Source organism: Dipodomys spectabilis, unplaced genomic scaffold, assembly GCF_019054845.1.
Source record: "Dipodomys spectabilis isolate Male_0828 unplaced genomic scaffold, ASM1905484v1 ptg000187l, whole genome shotgun sequence".
Taxonomy (NCBI): domain Eukaryota; kingdom Metazoa; phylum Chordata; class Mammalia; order Rodentia; family Heteromyidae; genus Dipodomys; species Dipodomys spectabilis.
The window spans coordinates 7,614,962-7,620,978 of record NW_024870864.1 but is presented as its reverse complement, the minus strand read 5'-3'; the positions used below and the strand labels follow the sequence as shown (position 1 = coordinate 7,620,978).

General features: G+C 38.6%; 1 protein-coding gene across 1 annotated transcript in view; it reads right to left on the bottom strand.

Moving 5' to 3' along the window:
* Slc9a2 (solute carrier family 9 member A2) overlaps positions 1–6,017 on the bottom strand; it is a 116,162-nt gene that overhangs the window by 3,074 nt on the left and 107,071 nt on the right. The window contains exon 13 of the transcript XR_006149916.1: positions 5,954–5,956. The gene's annotated coding sequence lies outside the window, so the exon portion shown is untranslated. The remainder of the gene's footprint in view (positions 1–5,953; positions 5,957–6,017) is intronic.

Here is a 6,017-nt window from a genome sequence, read left to right as displayed (position 1 = left end):
TGGCCATGGGAATGACTCACTGCAAGGCTCCAGACCTAGGCTAGATGACCTGGACAATGAAGTGTGCAAGGGTTACACTAAAGGAGCTTGGAATTCATTGGTTCTCTACCCTGTAAGCCCAAGAGCTCAGGAACCAGAAGCATGGGCCCTAGGTGTTTGTGTACACACACTGTAGACAATCACTGGGGTACCTCCAGAAGGGGTTCATTCACCATGCATGGGACTGAGATCATAATAAGTTAAGGGGAAAAATGAAAATGCATGTTATGTGAAGACCCTCCAGCTGCAGCAATGAGGATTTAGAGGTGGAAGGACATGCAGTCTGGACTTTGATACAGGATCCACTCATGGGAGCCCTGGGAAACAAATTGGGCACAGGGATGAGTAATAGCAGAAAGGGAAGAGGAGGAAGCTTTCCCTTGATTTTGGGAGGGGCTGTGGTGACACCAGTAGGTCTGATGAGTGTCCAGTGTCCTTTGCCCTGCCCCTTATTAACCTGCAGAGAACATGAGTGGGTGGTGATCATAGCTCGCTCAGTCTCTGGAGAAGCTCTCAGAGTACTGTGTCTGCCTGAGGACACTTGTGTGAGATATTCGGAAACCTACAGGATGTGAGATGGTGAGGGCTGTGCATGCTGGAGGTGGCTGGGCAGCTGGAATATGAGACCCACTGCTTATTTGGAGTGCATGGTAAAGCCATTGGGGTAGTTCTTTACATCGCATCCTGGCAATAGCTAACTTTGCCATAACTGTTCAGCAGTCTCTCTAACAGATGACTCCAGAATACCCCAAGGTTGAAAATGACACAGCTCTTACTGAAATGGTGACAATCTGAAAAAAGAAAGCAACATTTTATTCTGCCCTATTGTTTTTTTTTCTGAAGAACTTGCCAAGTTGCATGCTAATTTTTTCTCAGTAATAAAGGTATAACTAGCAATTTGAATAAATTTTTGAAGTCATTTTTGTATCCTGATACATATTTAATTCTGCATGCTTAACAACCATGTAAGCTAAAGCACAGATCAATAGTAAGAATCATTTTGCTTTTATACCCATTATAAGGTAATATCAAATAAGTACATAATCTGAAATTTATATGGATAGCCAGAAAATAGAATGATTTTGAGATAACATCATAGTAGAACTTTCTTACACAGATTCAAAACTACTCTGAATAATATTACTATATTTTAAACTATATTGCTTCCTAGTCACAGAAAATTTGAACTCATTGAACATTTTCTAATAGCTTTCTATGAAGACAATAATAAAACGTTCTGCTTTTCTGAAGCTATACTTGGTAAGAAATCAGAGATTTTTGTGTGCTAGTCCTGGGGCTTGAACTGAAGGCCTGGGTGCTGGTCCCGAGGTATTTTACTCAAGACTACCTCTTTCTATCACTTGAGACACAGCTTCACTTCCAGCTTTTTGATGATTAATTGGAGATAGAGTCTTTTGGACTTTCCTACCCAGGCTGGCTTTGAACCACAATCCCCACATCTCAGTCTCTTTAATAGCTAGGATCACCAGGCATGAGCCACCAGCATCTGGCTAACTAGTAATTTATGTAGCATAAAAGTGAGCTGAAAGGATCAAGTTTGAACAGAGAATTGTGTTTTCCTTAGTCCCGATTTAAACTATACTGTTAACATAGGAAGATCGGTAGGCATGAGCAGGAACAAGAAATGCCCTGAGCTGTCAAACTCCATTTTAAACATCCAGATGGTCTACACCCTGGGCCAATGATTAAGATGGTCACTCCCTCATAGATCCCACTCCCCAACTCAAGGATAAATTGGGGAGGATAATAAAGATCAAATGTACAGGTGTAAACTTTCCCAAACACCTGGGCAGACATTGTGCAGTACCTAAACCACATGGAGTGGGCTACAGGGGAAGGCCCAAAGTTTAATTCCACTCAGTCACCCCACACTATTGGAAACAACCTCTGAGCCTGTAAGACAGCTTCCACATTCATTTGAACTTCTCTAACTGCTCTCCTACCTGCTGGAGGGGTGTACTGTTCCTGTTCACATAGTTGACTCAATTGCCCACCTCGTGTCTGCCTCCAGGTGTACTTTACCTTTTCTATAAATCGCTCATTATTGTGTTCCTACTCTTTATGGCTCTCTTTGCTAAACCTGGGGCAGTGTTCTTAAGCACTGAACCCAATAACCAAGGACATCTGGAACATCTCATTCACTGGTAGTAATACTAACATCTTGATAAAAATTCTTCCTGCAAAACATGTCCAGCTGCTATCACAAGAAGCACTTTACAGGTGCCCTTTAACACGTCAGAATTTTCATCATCTGGTGTCTTGTGCCATTGCACCCTTGTTAAATAAGGGTTACTTAAGACCAGGCACTTCAGTACTTTGGCAATTGATCTGATAGCCAAGATGACTTTGAAGTCCCTAGCAGATGGGTAGCAGAGTCACTATGGACACACTGGATGAATCAGTGCCTCTCATTTTGAGAGGCACAGACTGGGATGGTGCAAGGTTTCACCACTCCACCTAGAATGCTGTACATTTTAAACGGATGAATTGTCTATGTCTGATATTTTTCCATGTAGTGTTTTCGAATCTCAGAAGTAGCTGAAAGTATGCAAAGTGAAATTGCAACTGAAAAGAGAACTTCCATATTCCATGTTAAGTTCTTGAGACTCAGTAGCCAGCTTTCTTACCTACACCTGTCCTGAGCTGGCTTAATGAAATTAAAACCATGTGAAATACCTAAAATTAACCTAGTGTGGCCAATGTGTTCTGTTGATGACTACGATCTGGCTCTCATGGGACTATTTTTCTTTTTATTCTTATGAGTGACTTTACAGAACCATTTTTTAGATACTACTGTGGACATATTACATGCTTGACATACAATTTTTGAATACAAATTCTTAAAATTTATAATAGGACATCTAATAAATCAGGTTTCATTGTAATGAATCTGAATTTCATATCTCATTCTCTTCTAAATAAATAATTTTGATCTATAAACATGGAAAATATTACACTTCATGGTACCACAATACACAAGCCAGAGGATTACAAGTACAAATGGAACTTCAATTTAAAAAGCATCCTAAAAACATACTGATCTGAAATTTATAGAAAACCAAATGAACACCAATAGTTGTGTTCCTGCTGTTTGTTTATTTAGGCTGCAGGAATTTTAAGGAGCTTTTTTGTAGAAACTTGAATGTATGTTGCTGAGAATGCATTCCTTTCTCCTAATGCCACATATTCACTTGTGTACTTAGTAGTCTGTTCTAGGAGTCCAGAGCACAGGCCTAGGTATCACAGAATCAAGCTTATGGCAGACACTCTGTGACATCATTGACAAGGAAAAGTGATTTGTTCAGTGTGCTTTCATTAGATCATCTTTGGAATGAATAATACATTGACAAAATTCCAAGAGGTGACTTTCACTCATAATTGAATAGTTTTTGAAGAAGAATTTTATGGGAATTTGATATATTCACAGAGAGAGACAGATGGAGCTGTTACTTTGTTTTTCATAATACCTATTCAGAATAGATATTTATAATTGTTTCTTCCACCATGTGTTTGTAAAAATACAGTTTAAATAAATACATTTTGATGAATAGTTTTGAATTAATGTAACATGGTTTTAACAGCCTGAAAATGCAGTCATTTTGAAAACAAAATTTCCATTTTCTCCTAAGAAAAAGGCTTAATATGTAATGTACAGAAGCCCAGCAGTAAAGAAAGGCAATGGCAGTAGCAAATACAATACATGTACATGACTATTAGTAAACATGTATTATGAAGACAGGTTTTCACATGTACTAGTAAAAACCTAAAATTTGGTGGGTTCATTCATAGCACTACATAATATAAAAGTCATTTGGTGAGATAACAATTGTCATTAACTCTTTTTGGACTGCTTTGGGACATTAGTATTTCAGAGCACACATTATAATAGAATCCTTTACAAGACTCAAGTTTCATAGAAAAAGTAATGATCAGTATCTTGTTTTGCTAATCAAGTGCTGTTACATAGTAATGGTGTTTGCTAGCCTCATTTGAGATAAATATATTTGACACTAATAGAATTAAAAGATTATAGCTACAATGAATCGTACTTCAAAGCACTTTCTCAGATTTCAAGTTTTTGAAGAAGACTATTTTCCCCAGAAAAGCTCCATTTTAATTTGTTTCCTGTAAGAAAACACAGTTACCATTAGTTCCCCTCTAGCAATTGTTTACAAGTGATGTATATTTAAACTTTGTTAAGTAGAAACAGGAAAAATTTCCATTTCTTTTATCAATGTATACATATAAAAGTATGCATAGAATGTTTTCCTGTTTGGCAAGGAGAGTTATCCATAACTAGATACAAAGAGCCTCATGAACATGGTTTCCAGTTATACTTGTAACTCAACAGGATTTATTGAAATAAAGAGGAAAACATTTGAATATTCGATTCAATGTATTTTGTCACCCAAGTGAACCAGAGAAAACACCACTGCTGCATCTGGCATACCACGTACCAGGTATCCCATGAAATGACAGTTTCACACCCTGCGGTGCGAAGATATACAGAGTCCCAGAGAATCTCTGTGACTCACTCAATGTTCTTTTTTTTGGGGGGTGGGGGTGGTGGTTGTGGGGCTTGAACTCTGGGCCTGGGCACTGAGCCACGATGTCACTTCCGGTTTTCTAATGGTTTGCTGGAGATAAGAGTCTCACGGACTTTGCTGTCTGGGCTGGCTTTGAACCGCGATCCTCAGACCTCAGCCTCCTGAGTAGCTAGGATTACAGGCATGAGCCACCGGCACCGGGTTCACTCAATATTCTTGAAATAGGTTCTGAACTGGTAAAGGTGATCCCTTTGCTGTCTAGACTGAAAATAAGATAATAAACTGTATGTAAGTTAACACTATGCATAATAAAACTCATACCAGGTTGTGTACCTAAGAGATCTGGGCCACAATTGATTGACTATCCTTGCAGGTAGAAAATAGAATTTATTGGAAAATTTAAAGAAATTAGAGGAAAACAAGAGGTTTTAAAAAAAGTTACATACCAACACAACACTACAAAAACTACCCAAATGGGTGTTTTGCCCATACATTCTTACAGTGACCTCTTTATCAGTCTGTTTTGAGTTATAAGCTTTCTTGTTTCAAGTCAGCCATGGCTGTGTACAGCCCATCCTTTATATTTTCAGATTCTGTATCCACAGAATCAGTCAACCTGATATGACAGGTATCCCAAAGAATGCATCTCTCTAGACTCTTTTGTCATTTTTTCTTGAACAATAGTTAGTATTGAAATAACATTTACATAGCATGGGTATTATAACTCCTCTGGATTGCTGTTATTTATATGGGAGGATTGTATAGATGATGTTTTATGTAAGAAGTTTGAACAGCAGCAGGTTTTGCTATCCCTAGGGGATGTGGAATCCACATCTTGATAGGGTTCAGACCTCAGCAGATGATACCAATGGGGACTTCATTTGGACAAAATGATCTTTTAAATAATAAAGTCCAGTGTGTACTTTGAATTGGCAAAACTTCTACCTTCTCATAATCAATCCTAAGGGACTAGTGTTAACATAAACACCATTTGTAGACAATGCAACAAAGGTAAACTGGGCTGAGATGTGATAATCCACTTCCCTATACTTATGAACATCCTGATTTCTAGTAAAACAGAACACCCTCCACTAAGAAGCTTAGAAAAATGAATGAAATTTCATCCCAGAAATTGTGGGTGCAAGTAAACAAAATGCGCACTGAAAATTACTGGATTTGGGTATAGATTTGTCATTTTTCTTTTTTTTTTGTCAGTCATGAAGCTGGAATTCTGGGCCTGGGCGCTGTCCCTGCGCTCTTCAGCTCAAGGCAAGAGCTCTACCACTTGAGTCACAGCACCACTTCTGGTTTTCCAGTGGTTTATTGGAGATAAGAGTTTCATGGACTTTCTGCCTGGGCTGGCTTTGAACTGTTAGCTTCAGATCTCAGCCTCCTGAGTAGCTAGGATTA